Source organism: Carassius auratus, chromosome 50, assembly GCF_003368295.1.
Source record: "Carassius auratus strain Wakin chromosome 50, ASM336829v1, whole genome shotgun sequence".
In the NCBI taxonomy this organism is placed as follows: Eukaryota; Metazoa; Chordata; class Actinopteri; order Cypriniformes; family Cyprinidae; genus Carassius; species Carassius auratus.
Genome location: NC_039292.1, coordinates 13,191,665 through 13,215,973, shown reverse-complemented (window position 1 = coordinate 13,215,973; position 24,309 = coordinate 13,191,665). Strand labels below are relative to the sequence as shown.

At 39.4% G+C, this 24,309-nt stretch overlaps 1 protein-coding gene across 4 annotated transcripts in view; it reads right to left on the bottom strand.

Annotated features, from left to right (window-relative positions):
* LOC113067075 (uncharacterized) overlaps positions 1-24,309 on the bottom strand; it is a 254,208-nt gene that overhangs the window by 174,424 nt on the left and 55,475 nt on the right. For all 4 annotated transcript variants that reach the window (XM_026239302.1, XM_026239303.1, XM_026239305.1 and 1 more), the window contains one exon: positions 10,687-10,737. The gene's annotated coding sequence lies outside the window, so the exon portion shown is untranslated. The remainder of the gene's footprint in view (positions 1-10,686; positions 10,738-24,309) is intronic.

Genomic DNA, 24,309 nt, shown 5'->3' with positions numbered 1-24,309 from the left:
TTGAGTTCCGCACCCTGGCGGCGGAGTGTAAGTGGAACGAGGAGGCGCAGTGGGATCACTTCCTGCATGGGTTGGCTGACCGCATCCAACAGGAGATCCGCGCCGTCGAGCTCCCCACTTCTCTCAACAGTCTGATTGACCTAACCATCAGAGTGGAGAATCGACTCGATCAAGCCACCAGACGGAGGGGGAGAGCAGTTCTCACGAACAGACCGGAGGCCCAGTATCAGCGCTCAGATGTTGCGGTCAGCCCACCGGGAGATCTTGAACCCATGCAGGTGGGGCGAGCTCGGCTCTCCCGGGAGGAGAGGATCAGGCGGAGATCCCTGGGACTATGTTTATACTGCGGCAGTCAAGAACATCACATCCAGCGTTGTCCGGTAAAAGACCAAGCCCGATAGTAAGACGGAGGCTACTATCGGGTGGGATCTCTGCCAGAAAGACCTCTTCTACATCGACACTCCTTCCGGTGAGTCTACGGTGGTCCACCCACGCACTCGAGCATCACGCCTTGTTGGATTCTGGGGCAGAGGGTAATTTCATGGACTTCCAGTTTGCGAGTAAGCTCAACATTCCTCTCACCTCCCTCAAACACCCCATTGCACCCTTTGCTCTCAATGGACACAGACTACCAGTCATCACTCAGACCACCTTACCTGTTTCCCTCACCACCTCTGGCAATCATACAGAGGAGATATCATTCTACATTACGGACTCACCTTCATCCCCCATCGTTCTCGGTCACACCTGGCTTCAGAAACACAACCCCAGCATCAATTGGCGCCTTGGATCTGTGGTTAGCTGGAGCGAGGAATGTCATTTGTCTTGTCTTTTGTCTGCTGGTGTTAATGTTTCTGAGTCTGTGTTTCAGGGGGAAGCAGTGGATTTGGCTAGCGTGCCCGCGGAGTACCACGACCTGAAGGAGGTGTTCAGTAAGTCTCGTGCTGATTCTCTTCCTCCTCATCGTCCCTATGACTGTGCGATAGAGTTATTGCCAGGTACTTCTCCGCCTAAGGGCAAGTTATATTCTTTGTCTGTTCCAGAGACGGCGGCCATGGAGAAATATATATCCAGTTCTCTAGCAACGGGGTTTATCCGCCCTTCCTCTTCTCCAGCGGGGGCGGGGTTCTTTTTTGTGGGAAAGAAGGACGGATCCTTGCGACCTTGCATTGACTACCGAGGGCTGAACAACATAACGGTAAAGAATACCTATCCTTTGCCGCTTATGTCTTCAGCTTTTGAGAGGTTGCAGGGAGCGTCCGTTTTCACTAAATTGGACTTACGTAATGCTTATCATTTGGTCCGCATCAGGGAGGGGGATGAGTGGAAGACTGCCTTTAACACCCCTAGAGGCCATTTTGAGTACTGCGTTATGCCGTTCGGGCTAACCAACTCGCCGGCAGTCTTTCAAGCACTCGTTAATGACGTGTTGCGAGACATGGTCGATCTGTTCATATATGTTTACCTGGATGACATATTGATCTTTTCTTCGTCTCTCCAGGAACACGTGCAACACGTACGACGAGTGCTTCTGCGGTTGCTAGAGAATGGATTGTTTGTCAAGGCGGAGAAATGCGTTTTTCATGCACAGTCTGTTTCTTTTCTAGGACACATCATTTCGACTGAGGGTGTTCGCATGGATCCTGAGAAGGTTAAGGCTGTGGTAAATTGGCCATCCCCTGAGTCTCGCAAGGCCCTGCAGAGATTTCTGGGGTTCGCCAATTTTTACCGGCGTTTCATTCGCAATTTCAGCCAACTAGCCGCTCCTCTGACCGCCTTGACCTCCCCTAGTTTGACGTTCAGGTGGTCAGACGCAGCTGAGGCTGCGTTTGCCAAACTGAAAAGCTGCTTTGTTTCAGCTCCCATTCTCGTCACCCCTGATCGCTCACGTCAATTCATAGTGGAGGTCGACGCGTCAGAGGTGGGGGTAGGAGCAGTGTTATCCCAACGCGCATCCTCAGACGGAAAGGTGCATCCGTGCGCGTATTATTCTCACCGTTTATCTCCTGCAGAAGTTAATTATGACATTGGCAATCGAGAGTTGTTGGCAGTCAAACTTGCACTGGAAGAATGGCGTCACTGGCTGGAAGGGTCGGGTGTACCTTTCATTGTATGGACAGACCATAAGAATCTCGAATACATTAGAACCGCCAAAAGACTTAACTCCAGGCAGGCTCGGTGGGCATTGTTTTTCGGTCGTTTCGATTTTACACTTTCTTACCGGCCGGGTTCCAAAAACATCAAACCCGATGCTTTATCCCGTCTTTTTGAGCGTTCCGATCGTACTGCTACTCCCGAGCCCATTTTACCGGGGACCATCATTATCTCCGCGCTCAGATGGGAGGTCGAATCGAAGGTGTTGACCGCCTTAGAAGGGGTAACGCCCCCGGCTCGTTGCCCACCGAACCGATTGTTTGTGCCGGAGAGGTTACGGTCAGACGTTCTCCAGTGGGGTCATTGTTCCAGTGTTGCTTGTCACCCAGGGGTTAGTAGAACTAGATTTCTGGTCAAGCAACGATTTTGGTGGCCTGGTATGGCTCGTGACGTCCACGATTTCGTCTTGGCTTGTTCAGTTTGCGCTATTGGTAAGACTTCCAATCGACCTCCAGATGGGTTACTCTTACCGCTGTCTGTCCCTTCAAGACCCTGGTCCCACATTTCGCTAGATTTTATCACCGCCCTCCCGCCCTCTAAAGGCAATACGGTGATTTTAACCGTAGTGGACCGGTTCTCGAAGGCGACTCATTTTATTCCCTTGCCCAAATTACCTTCAGCCAAGGAAACAGCGGTAGCTGTCATTGACCACGTCTTCCGCATACATGGCCTCCCGACAGACGTGGTTTCTGACAGGGGTCCCCAATTTGTGTCCAAATTTTGGCGAGAGTTTTGTAAATTGTTAGGAGCGACTGTTAGTCTTTCTTCCGGGTTCCATCCCCAGAGCAATGGTCAAACCGAACGAGCCAATCAGGATGTCGAGAGGGTTTTGCGATGTTTGGTTTCCAATAATCCTTCGTCCTGGTGTCAGCAACTCTCAGTTGTGGAGTACGCACACAATTCTTTGCCAGTGTCATCTACGGGCATGTCTCCATTTAAGTGTAGTTTAGGGTACCAACCACCTAATTTTGTCAGTACGGAATCCGAGGTTTCGGTCCCCTCCGCACACGCATTAGTCCAGAGGTGTCACCGCACCTGGACCAGAGCTCGCAGAGCTCTGCTCCAGGCTAGGTCGCGCACCAAGGCTAAGGCCGATCGCCACCGGTCGAAGCCTCCCCGTTACGTCGTCGGTCAAAGAGTGTGGCTTTCTACCCAGAACATTCCTATGCGGTCCGTTTCTAACAAACTTGCTCCCAAATTTATTGGCCCGTTTTCTATTACCAAGATTATTAATCCGGTTACCGTGCGTCTTAGCCTTCCTCCGGCGTACAGGAGGATTCATCCCGTGTTCCACGTCTCCAAAATTAAATCGGTGATTTCTTCCCGTCTTAATCCGCCTGCTCCGGTTCCCCCCCCGCCTCGTCTCGTTAATGGGGAAACCACCTATTTGGTTAATCGTATTCTGGACTCTAGACGGAGGGGACGCGGTTTTCAGTACTTGGTGGATTGGGAAGGTTACGGTCCGGAGGAGAGGAGTTGGGTTCCTGCTCGGGACATATTGGATCACCACCTTATAGATGATTACAATCTACAGGTAAAGCAGGCTGGGAACGTCAGGTGACGTCCTAGGGGAGAGGGTACTGTCACGGTAGGAAATCCAGTGTTTCCTCCGTGTCATGTTTTGTTATTGTTTTTGTACTTACGTTGTCTCCATGTGTTCGTTTAGTTGATTGTCATCACCTGGGTGTTGATTGTCTCGCTCCAGCTGATCGTCATCATACCTCTGCTACTTATACTCACCTCGCTCTCTCTCTGTTGTCAGATCCTCTCTTATGTCTCCACGTACTAACTGGATTACCGTCTTCCGTGTTTGTGTGCTGGTTGGATTCGTGTTGTCGTCCGCGTGTCAGTGTTCCGGTCTGTTCCTGGTTCTAACCATTGACCACCTTCACCTGCACCGCTGACTTCACCATCCCACTCTTCGCACTCCACCGTAGACCTTCCTTGCCATTGCCAACACTCTGGACATTCCTTATCAATAAACAACATCTGATTGCCTGCAATTGCTTCCTCCTCTTTTGTCTGTCGTTACATTAATGTATTAAAATGCTATTAAAATATCAAATAAAATATACAGTTTATTATTTTAATGAATATGTATATAGTATTTCCCTCACATACCGCAAAATGTGGCATAATGGACTAAGATGAAAAAGGCCAAACTCAATATGCTTCTCCACATTATTAAAATACATAACTAATATGTACAGACACGCAGGTGAGCCCAGAATAAACACAACACGCAAAGTTTAGCGTTAAGCATTTTTCCATATAGAATAAACTGTCTACAACTTGAATGCAATCATACATATATGAAATCCTTAGATGTTTAATATTATATGGATCTGTATTTCAAGTCTAAATCATTACAAATAACCTGAATGAATAGTATTAAGCTCAGTTTGTATTTAAAAGTGAAAAAATTAACATCTCATTTTATCTTAGTTTATTATCCCAACTAAAACCAAGCTGGTTGACTAGATTTGGTTGGTCTTAGCTGACTTAGCTGTCTGGTTTAAGAGATTTATTAACCACATCTTCAGCTGTTCAGGCTGAGAGACCACCTTAAACTGGTTGTGTCCAGTTTAAACCAGCTAAGACCAGCTAACTAGCATAGGCTGGTTGACAACTCTAAGTATTCATAATTTCTGCAATTGCATTTAGTGCCGCTAGTGGTTTAAAAATTTTTTTGTACATTTCAACTTTAGTACATAAGTACATAAATAAAAGTCCCAGACTGCCATCTATTAAACTGTAATCTTCACGTGAAGAAGTCTAATCCGAAATGCGGTTTTCCCAGAAGCCTCGAGCATACATTCAACCCAATTCGCTCCAGTAGTGACTGCTGTCCCTAAGTAGGTCCGTCCAAAAAGACACACATGCAAAGCAGCTGAACAAACAGACGATACATTACAGTGAAACTGACTGCTCTGCGCATTGAACACTGATGTCATTTAACGCAACCAGATAATATAAGATGAAAAACTAGTTCTCCGCTGATGAATCAAGACTTGGACTATAGGAATGAGGACGTTCATTTTTCCAGTGCCTTTGACATTTGCCAGAGTTCCCTTCGCATGTTTTGCTTTTCCACTGACTGGCCTGAGAAATTTCTTGATTTTTAGAGTGAAGGTATCAGGTTTTGACCCAAACCGAAGTCATGGTCCATTAGGGCATATTAACAACATTGCACCTTCCAGCCCTATGATAATCCCAGGCAACTTTATACGACGCACGCACAGCTTACAGCCCTCAATAACCCTCCCACACAAGCCAAGCACCCTTCATCTGTTACTCCAACTCAAGCAGGCCACAATTGCCCCCCAGCTGCCAATAGATGTACATGTGCCCCATACAGTATGCACACCAGAGAGTTCCCACTGAACAGCTTATATTTTGAGTTTTGGGCTAAGGGAATTGAGTATTACTAAAAAGTAATGTTCATGTCTGTACAGCATGCCGTTTCTGCAAATGTGTTTATTTGCCCATTGTAAATCTGCTTAGAATATCGTATAACTTGTTGAAATGGGCCCAGCTCTGTGTCAACATGAGCCACCGTTGATGCGGTGCGCGCTAAGTGACCCTTTTACACACTTCTAGAATAAGCATATGCAGTATGAACCCTAACATTTACAGTGCAAGACCATAAAACTCACCTCAGATTAAGAAATATCAGCAACCCGTTTGACTTCGGTAATCTGACGTATTTCTGAGTGAAACGGGATTTGATGTTATCCTTCGGGAATTTACTGGGGGAGCATACCAGAATGAAACCATTGTTTGGAGGGGAGGGGATAAAAATGGGGGCAAGAGGTCAAGGTTTTCAAAGTTAGCATGGCCTTGATAGCATCTGCTGGTAGATGTTGTAACTACACACACACACACACACAAAACCATGGAAATGTGTATTCCAAAGAAAAACATGATTCAATTAAATATTTCATCATATTACTGTAGATATTTTGCAAGTGTACTTTTTTCAAGTGCTCATAAAAGCATAACTGGACCCTTTTTGCTACTTGGAGGGGTGTGAAGGATGGAGAAACCAAGCTGGATCCCTACATTGGCACTGTCCCAAACTGAAATGAAACCTCTGTCTGATTTGGAGGCTCAACACAGGTAGGAACTCCATATGTCACACATAAAGATAGGGCTAATACTTTTTAGGCACCGACTGAATTGCCTCGATACCACTGAGTACCGAAAACAAAATTTGATAGCTTGAGATTTTCAATCTGGTCAATGTCAGTGAGTCAGTAAGCATGCAGCATGCTTGATGTGCCTAAATCAAGTGCAGGTGATTGGCTCCGGTGAAGCATCCAGGAAAAACACTAGTTTATGCTGGTTTCGCCCAGAAACTTTGCTCACACGCGAGGGTGTGTGTGCATACATCTGACCCCCATAGATGTGAGGCTACATTTACATCTGTGCGTTTTCATTTTAAAACGGTGATTTCAAATGAAAATTATCTTCATCCATATTGGTGTTTCCGCTGTGTTTCAGAAAAGATTTCTGTCCACACTACATGACCGGAAATGCCTGTTATGTGACCATTCATGCACACTGTAGCAGACAATTTATACTATGCTTTTACTCAAAACTCACTTTAAACTACCATTGAGTGTTTGCAATTACAATCTAATGTGTGTTTTAACCATATAATTTTGCTGAAATATGCTATTTGTACTCTTTTATATCAAGTTAATCGCTACTCCTGCTTAGCATTCCTCATGTAAGACCCTGTAGTGTTTGATCTGATTGTTTTTTCTCACAACTCTGACTTTTTTCTCACAATTGAAATGTTTTTCTAAGAATTGCGAGAAAAGAGTCATAATTGTCATATATAAACTCAAAATTCGGAAGCCATAATTGTGAGATATTAAGTCGAAACTGACTTTTTTCACTTAACTGGGAATTTAAAAATCCAATTCTAACGGGAAAAAAGTCAGCTCAGAATTCTGACATTTTCTTAAAATTCTGAGTTATTTCTCACAAATTTTTGAGTTTTCAACACTTTTGACACTAAATTATGAACACTTTTTGAATGCATTTTTTCACCAAGTTCATCACAATGCATTCTGGGATTGCTTTCTCTAAAAAAAGGATTAGGTGATACTACCTGGAAATTGAACATATGATGTGATTTAAAAGGCAGCATAATGTTGCTGTCTAGCTTTTGAAAAGTCTTTGGTCAGGTCAGTAGGTTTTGGGACACAGCTAATATATCTTATGCAAATGTCTAGATCTCTGGCCAGTAATAGAGGAACCATGAGTTACGAAATGATTAAAATATCAGATTCTGTACATCAATGTGACAGCTAGCTAGCTAATAAATGAGTTTAAAATGCCCATCAAATAGTGCAAATGCATTATAAACACATGTGCATAGACATTACCCAGCAGAAACAGAAGTTTAACAGATATATCAAGTCACCACAGGTAAATCAAGTCACTACAGGGTAGTTCAAGAGCTGTTTCCCCACAGGAATCAGATGAAATAAGCATCCACAGAAGCTGGGTAAGGGTTGTTTGGGAGAATGGGTTAAAACGAGTGCAGTAATTCACAATGGTCAAGCTAAAACCCTCAATGTCCATCGCTCTGGTTGACTTCTAAGGAGGCTCTTCTTTCTTCTGGAAACACAAACAATGAAGCATTAAAGCCTAAATGATTTTACCAGCTCTGCTACCAGTTATGCCAAGCCTGGGGGTGTTTTCCAGCCTGCGTGGTCGATACAAAACATTCTTCGGCGTTGAACATAAGAGCTTGTCTATATGGACTTAATGTGACTTGCTGATTTACCTCTTATCTGAAATTCAAACCATAATGCAATAACATGCATAACTTAGAAAAGTTCAACTATCTTCGGTCTGAAACATCTTAAAATGCACTGTAATGTGAACACGTGTTAAGCATCGTTAAAGTGATCAAAATGACATCTGACAGTTCGCAGTGGGAAAATTAAGCAACTTTTTTTTTGTTTAATAGAAACTAGCAATTTGGGAATACAAAGGGGAAAAAGTTATCTAGTTATCCAAGATATTTCCTTATCTTCGGCCATGAAATGACAAATGCAAGTCTTGCTCAATTTGCATTCTTTCAAACAGTCATTGTTTTCGAAGACTAAATCTCTCAAAATTAAGGAAAATGAGCTGTGATTTCAATGTTGGAATGGATGTGCTGTATGCGCCTGTGTGAGAAACCTGAGGTTTCAAAAGTATCGGAAACATGTATTTGTATTGGTATGCATCGGTATTATGTCCATCCCTGGAGTGGATACTGGTAGAAGCTAATGCGATTTGCTTCATATGGCTTTACTTTCCCTGTAAGCTCTTACCGAAACACAATATCTGGAAACTGCTCCTGAAAACAAGGGGGCTTATTTCCCTTGATTTTTCAGGATTCTGGCTCAAAGGGCAGTTTGAAACCTTGCGAACCCCCTTCGTGTTGAGTACACGGGGGGAATGTAGCACTTTGGTGCGAGCTCTGATAGCTGATTGCTCTGGCAGGGATCATGCGGATCTGCAGAATGGACGCTATCCCAGTTTCCATCCAAATCCTGAGCTTCCAGCCTGGAAAGAGCACTCAGACAGACATGCTCTACAGGCCTGAGCTTAGGACACATCCTGCACCACTTACACTCTTAATCTCACGCTCTTTCACGCATTTCTCCACTTTATTGTGTAACTGGTTCACCAAAAAATGAAATGGAAACCGTCCACACTAATTCTCTGTAGCCTACTGCCAAGGTCACTAAACTTTCTTGACTTCGAATCAGGGTTGGTAACTGAGATTTATTTTGTATTCAAAATTAATTTATGAGCCGGATGTTTTAAGTGAGTCAAAAAGATACAGTGTAACCACTGGAGTCCGAACATGCTGAATGAATGAATCTCATGAGCTACTTCTTTTTTTAGTGAATCATAAACCGTCTGACCACTTAAGTTCAATTCCCAAACGAGTGAATCTTTTGAGCTGGTTCTCTTAACTGAATCAAATACATACAGCACAACAATTTGATGAGTGTTTAACCTGAGGTTACCCCAGTAAGTTTCTGAAGATAAAAGCTTCTGCTGAAAGACAAATAAGTCTAAACTAATCCCTTTGCTTTCTTTGTCTCCTAGTTTTGAAATCATTCATCATTCACATAAGGGGAAATTTGGATGTTCTACACTTTGTAAGAACATTCATTTATTTGTCTTTTCTCAGTGTATTTGTGGAAAGATGTAGGTTTCTTTTGTGCAGACTCTAGCTAGTCAAATTTGTTTTTCTGTCTCCTCGTCTGCTATCTCTTGGTTTATTTTCGCCTTAACTAATCAGTCTCTCTCTCTTTAATTTCTCTTTTCTGCAGCTCATCACATACACCACACTTCTTTTCCTACAAAACTGCAATAACTGAGAACAGGACTATGCATTTTCTGTAGTATTTACAGTAGATCCCACAATCTGTTATATATTTTTCACATGGACAGTCATTTTTATGTCTCGTCTGTTGAGTCAAATCGGACTCTTATTGCACTTTTACACAGACAGACAAAGTGACAGAGCTATAGAGAGACAGACAGAAAGACAAACGTGAATTACACTGAATTTTTATGATTTGTTTTTTATTCACGCAGGGTAGAGTAAAATTACAACCTGTAGTGCCGGCCCTATGTGGCAAACACAAAAGAAAAAGAAAAAAAAAACAGTGCTGTGTGGTGTAACAGTCCTTAAGTCACATTATTTACTTCTCTTTCTCTTTTTCCTCTGTAATTAGTCTAACGACTATGTCTTCAAACTACATGTCCCATTAACTCAGGGAGCTCCTCCCTGAACCGTGAGCTCTCAGTGACCCCAGCATCACACTGCCACCAAAACAATGTGCAAGCATCCAAATGGAGAAGCTGTTCTCTTTGTGTGCCCCTGACCATAACAGCCAGCATTACGCCATTGTGGCCATTGTGGCCTTTAAGTGGACTAAGAGGAGAGTAAATTGATTGGGACTGACTGGCTCATAAGCTTATAGCAGCTTACAGCCATATCTTTACATCATCGGCACTGAGGCATACTGAAGATGACGCCAACTGCTCTGGAACACATTTGCCAATCAGCATTACGAGCAACTGAGGGGCTCAGGAAATTAGCTCAACCTTATATAGGCAGAGTGAAAAAGCATGTGAGAGTCAATGGTAAAGCAGGAAAGTTGAGACTGCAACTTTTGCTCCCTTTTAACCAGTTTTTCCACCCAATTATGCAGCTTTTTCATGACTTCGTATCATGTCGCACAAAACAAAGCCAAAAATTAGCCAAAAGTAGAAAGATTTGTATAAAAAATGAAGACTAAATTAAATGAAAATGTAATTACAAATATAATACCAAAGCTACTTTATGGAACCAGAGAATTATTTCCTTCCCGAGTGAAAAATAAGAATTTTTTAAGAATTTAAAAAGAAAGAAAGAAAAATGAACAGAAAATGGAAGATGAGAAAGCCAAATGGCAAATGAAAATTAAACGAAGAAAATGTGACATATTGAAAGGAAGTACAGCCTACCTATTGATGCATCTTTCCTTTGGGGACTCCACACCAAGAAACTCCAAGAATCTGAAGATAAACAGAACAAAACAAGCTCAGTGACGCACTGATTACTTTTACGGCAATCTGCATATGTTGTCAAACCAACCACAACATCTCTAAACCAATCACAAAATATCACAACCCAGGCTCATGCGTAATACGTGCCTCTAAATACATTTCTGCAACATCTTTATAATGTACCTTACCGCATGTTTTGCGGCAGTTTCAAAGTGAAATGTCCAAAGAGTGGTGCTAAAACACGGGTTTAATACATGACCCTGGCACATTTTTGTTATTTTTTATTACGATACTTCAGGTATGTATTGTGGCGGTTCATAACCCAATTATCCGGGGAGTGTCGCTAAACGTTATTGTGTTGAAAATATCCCCTACACCCAACTCAACCATAAAGCTACCTGACGGTCTAAATTTTTTTCCCGTCAAAGCATATTTTCACGGGATTCATACCGGAGCTCTTCACCACTCAAATCTAACTCCACAATGCGCGAGCTACTGAACAAACTTACTGAATATGAAAACCCACATATGAAGCTGGATATGGGACGCTAACTTTCAAAAGTTTTCGTTTTGAAATCTCGCAGCATGTTAAAACTGTTTCAAATATATAACATACTATTCCTGAGGTAATTGTGTGAAAATTAAGCTTTATTAAACAAAACTGTGGACCTGTAAATCAAACTTAGTGTGAAAAGGAATAAAAGTTGTCAGAGTTTTACTGCCTCTAGTGTTTATTTCAATTGGAAACTGCACCGATTCGTATGTAAAGGTTTTTTCAGTTTTGCAGAAATGTATTTAGAGGCACATATTTCGAACGAGCCTATGTTGCAATATCATAGTGGATTTTTTATCACTTCTTGTCATTTAGTTGCATTGGACTTGGTTTGAATCTGCTTTAGCATGTTTTAGCCATTAGCACTTGCATAATATTCACCACAAAAATTGCAAAAAGCATTTTGGCAACTTGGGCATAATCAAGCTATCCAAAAATACAATAAATAGACATTAAATGATCGTACATCAAATTAATGCAACATAAATTAGTATTCATTTAAATAAATACATACATACATAACTTAAAAGTTAATTATACGTTTCAAAGACTGAAATGTGTTCCAATTAATGAACAACGTCGATCTTTATTCAGTCATTATGTCTGATTCACAAACAATAGGCCTTGTTCATTCAGTTTATTCACATCCCAGTATGTTTAGTTCATTCACATACAAGATGCTTCATTCAGATTCAAAACACAGACTCGTTCAGGAATCCGTTCACTTACAAGATTTGTTCAATTAGCACTTCGAAACTACTTCTTTGGCTTTTACCAACCATATGTGCTGGACTCACGCAGAAACACCTGCTGACATGGTCTACACTCATCCATCACTGTCTCGTTGTTATTATTAATTAGCATATGGCAGTGCATCAGGAGGTTACTCCACTGTGCGTACTTGGCATAGTCAGCAGAATACAATCGGAATATAGTTTCCGTTATGAACCTGCCACGTAAAAGAGCACAATCTGCATTGTTACGACATACACACTCATACCTTACCTCTAACCTCGCTTCGTTATGTCAATGTCTGATACACACACTCAGCTGGACTTGGAAGCCAGGCCACCATGACCCTTGGAAAGCACAAGTGGAACACGTAGGCTAATTGTATGAGCATCAGCTTTTCCTCAGACAGAGACACTTTTTTGGCGGGAAAATAGAGACTCAAATTGGATGTGGGTTCTTGTCTTGCTGCGGCTATTTTTCCTGTTGCGCTCTCTTTCGCCGAAACCCTCACTGTTCTTTTAGAATTCCCACAACGCCATGGCACGTGTAATGTCATGAACTTTCATTTTTCACCACTCAATAGAGGAAAAACAACTTTCAGATATAATAGAAATGGAAAGATTTGCTCCACTAAGCCCAAGCTGGCTACGGCAGGACTCTTGCTTCCACTCTCAACTCCTGCCAAGATCTGAAGAGCTGTTGACTTGTGTAGTATTGCTCATGAGCCCATGTGAACATGTCCGATCTCTAGGACCAGAATGAGAACCACTGATGATATGAATACTAGCAGAAATAATGAACCTAACATACACACCCATGCCCCAGCATTTTGAAGATCAGTGTTGGCTACAGATGCCAACATACAGTGTTTATTTTGCAGTACATCAATCAAAGTAGGATTTATCTGAGTAAACTGCAAATAACTCTTTGTAAAAAAATATGGGCAAATGCAAACTAATACTCTGGCTATGCTGAATAACACTCAGCATGTCAGTTATTGGCAACTTATCAAACAACACAGAAATCAAGCTTGACAAGTTAAGTTTGATAAGACCACATGAGTCATAAATAAATATTCTTAAAAAAAAAAAAAAACTACCACAAAAAAACACTAAATAAATAAATAAATCACAAAACAAAAACATGACAGAGCACAAAAACACATCAAAAAGCATAAACAAAAAAAACATATAAAAATAAATAAATAAATAAAAGTAATATGCATTTTAAATGTGCCCCTCCTATTTATTTATTTTTTATTTTTTTTTATTTTTTGATATTCAATGGATAACCAACCCAATCCTTCTTACTGGATGCTGGAGACACTTTCCCTTAAAACATTAACCCACACCAAGCAAATAACCCAATAAAATATTGTGGAAAAACAAACCATATCATTTATGTCTTTTACCCAAACTAAGCCCTTGATTTTATGCGTTTGGAAAAAAGACAACTATCATTAAGAAAAGCAATGGTCCAGCTTAAGAAGGATCCGGCTCAAAATGAGCACGGTTTTTTATATGCAAGATTAAAATGTGTTTACACAGCCTCAGATTTTTTCTCTTTGTACTCTATAGTCACTCAAAGGTTTGTGTTTCAGTCATGACCCTTGTAAATCACTGTCACGTGTTCAATCTTAAGTGCAGAGAGTGAGAATAAAAATAATCTCTTCTCAGAATCACTTTAAAATGACCTATAAATGTACATATAAATGAATGGGGCAGCTGAAATCAGCAGTTAATACAACGGTAGCCCTTTGGCGTTTCCTAAAATGTTAAATATAATAAATCGACAATTTTATTTTCCGCTGAGATATTCAAAACACTTTTGGGGAAAAAAGTCTCTAAACCGTTAGATAGACAGATCAACAGACAGACAGACAGATATAATTAAGTACAGTGCTGAACTAATTAAAAATATGTAAAACATAAAAATAAATAGAACACATACGTGTACTGTAAGGTGGGAAGGGAAAAAATATGTATAAATAAGTAAACGTACATAGTCTGTGTAAAGACGAAGACTGCTATTTATTTACATATACAGTATTATTGTGGAAAAACATGTACATTTATATTTCGTTTTGTTTTCCCCCTTATGACAGTTATACAGTGCATCCTGAAACTTGGCTCAAAAAGCACAAAACACAAAAAAAGACAACAAAACTCAACAACACAACACAACATAAAAAACAAAACACAACAAAACTCAACAACACAACACAACATAAAACAAAATACAACAAAACTCAACAACACAACTCAACATAAAACAAAATACAACAAAACTCAACAACACAACACAACATAAAACAAAATACAACAAAACTCAACAACACAACACAACATAAAACAAAATACAACAAAACTCAACAACACAACACAACATAAAACAAAACACAACAAAACTCAACCAAACACAACATAAAACAAAATACAACAAAACTCAACAACACAACACAACATAAAACAAAACACAACAAAACTCAACCAAACACAACATAAAACAAAATACAACAAAACTCAACAACACAACACAACATAAAACAAAACACAACAAAACTCAACCAAACACAACATAAAACAAAAGACAACAAAACTCAACAACACAACACAACATAAAACAAAATACAACAAAACTCAACAACACAACACAACATAAAAAACAAGACAACAAAACAATACAACATGAAACAACAAAACTAAACAAAAACAAAAAAAAAACCTGGCCACATGCTTCATTTTGTAAGAGAATGATATTTAAGGGTGTCACCAAATGCGAACCCCAAAATAATGACTAATTTCCAACAGGACTCCCACCATCTCCCATTGTTTGGACAAACAGATCACTCAATATCTCTGAATTTCACTTCAGCTGATAAGCGAAACAAAAGATGTTAATTTGGCACACATCTCCACCAAGTGTAATATAACATCTTCCTGAATCATTTTGATAACCCGACAGCCTGAAGTCCTAAAGCCCGCTGATCAGCATCTGTTATTTAATACCGCTGTAGACATCTGAAAGAGCTTCATCTGTGAGAAAGCACTTCTGCTGCAAGCAACATTTCTTAAAATAATAACAATGAAGACGATCTGACAGCTTCCAAACAGCTTCTCCAATGCAAACATGCAGTATGACTCAGCTCCGGCCAACGACATATTAATCTCACTGACAAAAGCAGACCCCCCCCAAAAAAACTGTGGAGCTTTCTGCGATTTTAGCCAGCAGACCAAGCTGAAATCCAGACATGAATGACACCACACTTTCCAAACCTTAGGGTCAGACCAAGACACATGCAAAATTAATCATAAATTATCAAAGTAAACAGATTGAAACAATAAACTCCCCTTACTTGCTGCTTTTAATGCTGTCGTAAAGAAAAACCAATGAGCCAAACGGTTTTGCACTGCAGCCTATGGACAAATGCCCACTGAAAGGATATCTGAGAAAAGGTAAGTGCGTTGTTTTTATCTTCCAAACAGACTTTGTTTGAGAATGGCTGAATAGTAGAGGGCCAAACAGTCGGGCCTAAAAACAGAAAGAGGAAAAGGAAAGTAATGAATGAATAGCCACGGAGGGTGTCCCTTCTGAAATAACTCAAGTGACTGAAGCCAAAAGCAGCGAGACCTTCGAAAAACCTACAATAATACATAAAAGCATAAGTAAAAGTCACAGGAAAGGGTTCAGTGGTCTGGTTTCGGACAGTGATGTAAGTCGTTGGCCTCCAGTACTGAGCCTAAAGCCGGGTCCAAACAGAGATCATAAGTCTGGACGGATTTTGTGTAGAAACTAGCAGAACAAACCTAGTTCATGGGTTCTTAAACTTATAGACCGCAGACTTCTGGAGGTCCATGAAGGATTCTTAGTGGTCTTAGAGTTAAAAAGACTTCAAATAAAAAAGGGGAATTCAGAAAATACTTACTGTTTGATTTGGTGTCAAGTGGATGAAGTGGTGCATCCCTAAAAAAAAAAAAAAGCTGGAGAACCATCGACTTTGATCAGCAAACAAACATTATATTACATACGTTTGACCAAAATGACAGGTTTCTGAAAGGGTTTGCAATGACCGAGCCCAGCAGAACCCTTATAAACTTTTGGAGTTTTGCCAGGTTCCAGTTTTTTTTGTCATGGACAATCTTTGCATTTGGCACTTCTTGCAATTTCATGCTCTGAATAGGTTCAGTAAAATTTGGCTGCCATTTGTAGACCTCTGTGCCTGAAAATGTCAATGAGAAATGATTATCTTTTGTTTATTATGTAAAGCCAGTGCATTCAGGATGTTTATAGAGTCAATATTTAAAGGCAGAAGAACTGCCAATTTGATGCTCGCCAAACATCTTTGTAGATGCAGTCAAAGTCAACTACAAAGAAAAATAAAGAATAAAAAGAAGGAAAAAAACACACACACACACACAAAAAAAATAACTCTTAAATAAACACATCCATTCAAAAAGCAAACAAAAACTGCTAAATAAAGAAAGAATTTAAACATTCAAACAAACAAAAATCTTAAACATTTAAAAAGACACAAAAAAAACATTAACTTTCAATAAAAAACTCTCAAACAAACAAATAAACAAATGTTTTTATTCAATTTCATTATTCAAGTTTAAATCATTAATCCAGGATTGTTTGAACAGCACGACGAATCCTTTCTCGAAGTCTATCGAAGAACCTGACAAGTAGATGCCTGGGAGAAGAAAATGTTTAGCTTCCAAGTTTATTCTTTGCTGAAAGCACCCAATAAATCTGCCTAGGGCTGAGGCAAGTGTTCAGAGAAGTAACAACAGCACAGAAGAGTTGAACACATCACACACACCAGGAGTCGAATGGCCAAGCCCTGCATGTGGACCTCTCAGCGGCAGAAAGATGTCACGATCTTCTACTCCAATGTCCATGGACGAAATACAACAAGAGAGTTGAATTCAGCGAGTGTGTGATTTCCTCTTCAAGTGTTTGCCTTGGAATACTGGAAACCACAAAAATCTTAAGCCCTATTATTGTGTGAAGTGTGGATCAAAGTTATGGATCCCTGTTGGAGCCATTAATAATAAAAGAAACGTTGATAGGCCAGCACATCCTTTGGAGTTTAACAAAGATCTCCTACATGCAGATCTGCAGTCTAATGTTCTCTGATGAGTGTCTCTTTTGCATTGCCATCTTGAATTTGTAAAGTGTAGTGCCCTATTTTTTTTCCTCATTTTAATTTATTTTTGGATTCTGTATTAATGAGTTAATTACATTTCAGCAATCAAAAATCACGTGTTATTAACTGAAACTTAGACAATTCAACAACAATTTGTTCTAAAGTGTAGTAGAAATTTTTAGGGCCTTATGAAATCAGATTAATTTTTAATTATTTTACACTAATGAATCCAGGGTTGTTTTCTCCCCTATTTTTTTTTTTTATTATTATTCTGTGTTTAATGGTTAAACCACATTTTACTACAAAAACCATGAAACACATACAATATACATATATTGAAGTCATATTTAAAAAATTAAAAAAAGTTACAAAAACAAAATTTCAGGGCCCTATGAAATCAGTTTTGTTTTTCCAAATTCTGTGCTTTGTTAAATAAATTTTTTTTTTTTAATTTAATCTTTTAATTAAGTTTTGATACTCATTTAAACTCAGAAATCTTTAACAATTTAATAAGTGATTTGAATATTTACAATAATAGGATTTTTTTTTTTTTTTCAGAAATTACCTTTGCGTTTCCTTTTGTGACATAATGTTAGTTTTCAATCAAATTGAATAGTGAAATGTTTGTGAGTAGCTCCATGTTTTCTGCATCACAGATATCATAGGGCCCTAAAGTGGTGTGAAGGTTAAAAGTTGAGGCAGATGAAGCCTTTGAGGTCTCAGTCTGTTAGGAGCCGGTTCTGTCATGTTGTCACTAAGAGCGTGTGTAACAGCCCATCAGCTGGCGGACAAAGAGGGCACTGTCCCAGCAGGGATGGCCTTCCCAACTAGGATTGATGGGGTGGTGTTGAAGGATGGAGATAGCAACCCAAACAGACGGTCTTTCACAGGTTGACCAGTACAAGGGGCTTGCTTGGGGGCCATGGCCCCCGTCAACACCTCTAAGCCCTGGCGTGGACAGTAGTGCTCCCCAAACTGGCCCTACCACAGCCTTTACATGACATACTGGGATAATCCAGCCCCCCTCACAAAAAAAACCTTCAACAATAGTTTGTTGTTGTATTTAGATGAGAGGGACAATAACGGTACTTACATTTGAGGAACTGGACAGATCAAATGTGATTATTTTCCAGTGTGTGACAGAGGTGGTAAGGGTAATATTGTAATTTTTCAAGATCTCCTATTGTAGCTTTAACATGATTTTTTTTTTTTTTAAGTCAAATGATCTGATACTTTAAGAGGCAAACCTATATAATATAATTTTCCTGTTTTACAGCTTTTTTCTGCATGTTGGTTTCACCACATGACATTCCAAAAATATTTAATACTTTACCAAAAAAAAAAAAAAAAAAACATACATATATAAACTTTAATTCAAAACCTGATATCATAATTACGGAAAAATACTTATTAAATCATACCACTGGCCTTTAAACTATCAAAGAGTTAAATATACTGTAATCGTTGTGTGTCACACAGCTTTTTGACTGTTCACTTTGTTCTGGTTTATTTCGAACTACCACCCAAATCTTAAAAGCGTGGAAAGAAGGAGTAGAAGATAAATTGCTCATTGTTTTCGGAAGCATCTGACAAATAGGTCAGGGAATGGAGACACCGCATTCCCCCCCAGGGAATCTCAAAAAGCAGCGCACATAAAATCTCCCTTTTCCGTCTTCCAGCTTTAAGAAACAAGTTTCCCTTTCATAAGAATTTATCTGCAATGCAAAGCAAAGAAATGAACACCACTGTGTCAAACATAAGCAAACATGTTATGAATTATATGATGGTAGATAGATATTATGCAGGACAAAATTGTAGGTCTGTATAATTATGATTTCAAATGATCTCCGAATGATTGACGGCAGCGTCATGAGGTTTTGATAAAAGCTCTGAGAAACTCTGAGAAGCTCTGGTTTGTGGACAGGAAACGAGGTTGGGTACAGTCTTAAATGATTTTTCTGGTGAACATTACCCATTATGGGCTTTAATTTGAGCCCTGAGGCAACCCTGACGCTAACCTTTACTCTATAAACCTTACCAGCCTCAAATAACTGATCATCTCATTAACCTTCATTTACCAGTGGAAATATGACGCAGGACTTACAGACAGCCAAGACATTTGCTCCTGATAAAAATGTCAATAAGCAGTGATATCCACCAGGCCGCTAGCGCATATGGAACAAAACACTATAGATCAACTGCAATCTAAATCCCCATCAGCTTGGAAGATTTCACGCTGACTGAATAAAGAGACCAGAGGGCAAGAACTCGCGTTTAATGAATAGTCGGTTTGCACATATTAAACGTGAAGCAATTTTTCAGTGTTTCAGATTCAGTCAAGCAGAGTGATTTCCATGAACAGTGTACACTATGGCTCATGCATTCCTTAAAATAAAGGTTCCAAAAGGGGGATTTCACTGTGATGCTATAAAAGAGCCATTTTTGTTCAATCTTTCAGTGAACAAATCCTAAAACAACCATTTTTTTTCATAGGGTGAATCACAATTTAAATCTAAAGAACCTTTTTACACTATTAAGAACTTTTTGTGCATTGAAAAGCACCCCATGGATGGTCATATGATGCAAATTTTTGTGTCACAAGCTCTTGGTGCGTAAAGAAGTTTTTTAAATAAAAGTTAAGAGGTAACCATGCCTACATAAAACGGCTCTTTTAAACATGACCCTGCGTGTCTACATCAACATGGGGGAAGATTTGCATAATGCCGCCCAAATGTCACGCAAAGAAAGAAGGCGTGAGTTTTATTCTCACTGCTGCCGCCGCTGCCATGTTGTGGAGATGCTATGCGTTTCGTTGTGATAGCGAAACTACTTTGTTTGGTCTTCCAACAGAGGACACAACTAGAAATCAGTAGTTCAACCCAAATATACAGATGTGTGTGAAGCATTTCATGGAGAACTGTTTCTTGATCCTGTGAGAGAAAATTACAATGCCGGCTGTTCATTTCCCGATCTGTAAGTACGTTTACATATTTAAAGGTTTTGCCACTGATGATTCAAGTGCGAGTTTTGAGCAGAGTAGAGCAGTGCTTTTTGTTTGTCGTTTCTCCGATCACAAATGCAGACATGGTTTTAATGCTTACACAGCGCAGTGCTATGCAATGTAATGCAACGCGTAAAAAGACAGTATCGCGCCCCCCAGTTCTGCACATTTTGTATGTTTCTCTTATCGCTTCTGATGTTATTTCTATTTGAGCGCAAGTGCCCTGCGAAGTGGACATCACGATATATTCCACCATGATTCCAGTTCGAAGCAAATGTATATGTTCCATTCAAAGTGCACTGAAGTGTGCGAGATGTGAATTTAAATTGTATTTATATATACAGGTATATGATGTCACACAAGGACTGAAACTGAGAACCGCTGGTATTGTCATTATAATGCGTAATTATGCCCACTGGATGCAACAAATGTCTCGTTTATAATGGGTTTCAATGTTTTTGGGACACACAAAATCACAGTATAGTAAGGGGCGTAACATTTCCGTCACATGCTTGAAGTATTCAGCCACTAACAACGCACTGGATAGCTGGCCTATCAGAGGACACCTTGCTTTTCAGACCAATGAGCTTTGTATAAATTGAGGCAGTTCAAAAAGGCGGGGCATAAAGGAGAAACAATAATGTACAATATGTGGAAAATAATGTGTTTTTTAAGCTTTAAATACACATCTTAATGCACTTTTAGCAACATCATATGACCCCATAAGGTTCTTCATGGAATCATCAATGCCAATAAAGAACCTTTATTTTAGGAGTGTATGGCGCTTTGGTTTGTCCATGCGGCCCCACATGTGAACTTTGGCTAAGCCAATGGAGTGAGTGTGGGGCGGAATAAATCAAACTACTGAACGATGAAAAAACTGAGAATGACTTATGAATCTTTTTGACTGGCTTTTGTATGAATGTATTATTTGTTTGCAAATTTGCAATGTTGACCAGATTTTATTCCAATTTTCGTTAGTTGCATTTTAATTGCATTTCGCAGCCCAGAAGGAGTAGGAGTAGCTTAACAGCGCCTTAAATCATTTGTCTGATTCAAACCATCTCAGAGTTTTGTAAATCTTATGACTAGCTTCCTTACATCACTATTTGCTTATACAGTACTTGTGGTTTATCTGAACAAACTCTAATCGCTAATATTAAACCTATCCCGAACAATCGTGCTATGAACATGAATAGCACCAGAAGTCATGTGGCTTGTTTCATTTACAAGAGAAGCTGCAGAACAAAAACAAAGCTTTTATTTGGAAAGACAAGTCTTCCTGCTAAGCTCAGCCACAAACCTCTGATTCAGCTAACATGCACATGCGTGTCAGATCGGATCTAGTATTGGATCTGATCTAGTCTGCTGTGGTGGTGGGGGGTACTCCCCCACAAAAAGCTCTCCAGAACAGTTCTCCTCAAAGTAATGAAGTCAAAGTGTTCAAAGAGTGTGTGTGACAGCTAAAAGATTGCTCTGTCCAGTCTAAATCTCCAATAGCTCTTAACCAAACACAGTGCTGCTTTGCTGATGGGAGCACTTTAAAATGTATCCATTTGAAGACGGCTGTTGTCCAAACGTCCATGTGTATAAAAGAAAAACACAATCATTATTGCTATCACATTTCCATATGCAACCTGGCCGGGCCGTGACCGCTCAGATGACGATTGATCCCATAAAATGTTGGACAAGAATCAGACCGATAGCAGTTTACTACTTTATGGACTTATTTTCCATTCCAAAAGCCTGATGTGAAATGCAACCATCACAAATGATGAAATACTAAAATTTAGGGTACTTAAAATCCCCCATTTCTGTTCTGAAGGACAGGAATACCTAACGATTGACAGAATGTGAAATAATGAAAAGCACGAGCCAGAGGAAACCACCAGACTGATGCAGAGGTGCTGTTCGAGGTCATGCTATTGGACTGGACGCGGTCGTAAAGAGCTGGAATAAGATGCTGGATTGAGTTGTTGAGCCAATTTATTAAAGCAGGCAAGGACAGGTCTAAAGCTGCAGTGCCGAAGGAGCAAATCTGTTGTTTTTGAGACTCCAGCCCTGAGTGGAGATGATGGATGTTGAAGCGGGTAGGGACTTGCTTTTTTGGAGATAAGAATCAAACCCTCATCTGAAAACAGCATCTCAAGCAGGAACGAAGACCTTCAGATGAGCGTCCAAGCTCTCACACACAGATAACAAGCAGTAAAAGCATGCTATTATATCATTCAAACAGCGCATCAGTAAAGTACACTACAATTTCAGTCAGAATTCAAACATTTTAAAACATAAAAATGCACACCGGGTGTGACATCATACAAATCATTCAGAAGTTGAACCGTCATGTGCTTTCTAGGTAACCAGGAGTATGTACAGTATAACAGAACTAATGTTTAATGCATTAATGCCAATCATCCATGTGGTAGTATGATCATATTGAATAGAAAACTAATAAACGTGAACTAAACCTGACACCCCTAAGTTGCCTTTTACCATTGAAACTGCAGACGTGTGAGAACTTTCACAAATCTCTGTCAATTACGCATGATATTCGACTCTCAAAGTAACATGAGAGAAATCTTATATAGGGACAGATACAAGGAGGGCAAAAAGACAGCAGCAAGACGATAAACTAAAAAAACACATAATTTACTAGTCAAACCTGAAAACAGAATCAGATATAGTTCAAAATTGTTGTCTGGGAGACTATACTTTTTAAGAGCCGTGTAAAAATTGCATAAAATACTGCAAACGGTTTTGTAAACGGATATAGTAAATTAAAACATGCAGACTTTATTTTTACTCAGTGGAAATGAAACGCCATTTGCAAATGGTGACCAAGGCCTAGCAATATGTGGCTGTGTTTATATTTAGATACACCACCAGACAAAAGTTTCCATATACCTTGTTTTGTCACATTATTTCGCTGTCCATAATGTGTAATGAAAAGTCAACAAAACTCAAACCCAAATGGAAGTATGTAAACAATGTACAGTCAAAAAGAGGAATCAAATTTAAATAAAAAAAAAGAAAACGTTCCCTCATGATCCAAATAACATTATTCATAGAAAATATTGCAAGAATATTTGTAAAAATAGGGGAAATAAGTGAGAACAATTAAACTGTCATGGTTCTGCCTTCATGTCCTGACTTTTCTCTAGTCTTGAGGCAGGATCATGACAGACCCATGTTTTGTGTACAAGCATGGCCTTATCTTTGGGCCATGTGCTTGTTGTCTCGTTCCCTTGCCCCGCCCCCCTTGTTATCCTAGTCTTGTCGTGATTGCCTTATCTGTGCCACCTGTTGTGTCTTGATTAGTTCCCCTATTTAGATCCCCTAGTGTGCTCTGTCTTTTGTCGGTTCATTGTTCCACACCGTGACTGTTCCTACTTGTGCTTGTTTCTACAGATGTGATTGTTTCTACAGATGTGTCTCTATATGTTTCTGTATCCTTGAAGAAGTCTTAGTATTACCGTGAGTGTTTGTTTGTAGTTAGTGTTTGGAGTCCTTGTTTATCTAGTCAGCCCAGTCCTGTTTAGTTATTTAGTCTTTACCCTAGTCGTTGTTTTCCCCCTCGTGGGTTGTTTTCCCCTTTTTGTACCATAAATCCTGTGTTGGCACTTCCTGTCAGCATCTGAGTTCATCCCAACCCCTCCACATAACATAAACATTAAAAGTCATCCGATACATGTTTTGAAAACATTTTTAAAAATTATTATAATTGATATGATAGTCAATATAATACCATAATATTGGGCCTCCCTATATATTTTAATGCAAAATTTTGAGTGATTAAAGTGTAAAGTATTAATAAACATGTATATGATGAGATTACACTTAGGTAAAATTAAAAATGGCATGTAATAGTGTTTTTTTTTTTTTGTGCTTTAAATTATTAACTTTAAGCAATTGAAATACAGATAAATATCTCAAAATAAAATCAACATAGAGGCCTAGAGCAATTATAAAACATTTTTTTTTTAATAAATAAAAAAAAAAATCAATGGAGTTAATTAAATATATACAGTACACAGTGCCAAGTTACACTATGAAACCAACAGGATATTTAATGTACTATTAAAATTAAATAATTTTATACAAAAAGCTTTGTTTATGTGATATTTTTAACCTATATACTGTATAGTA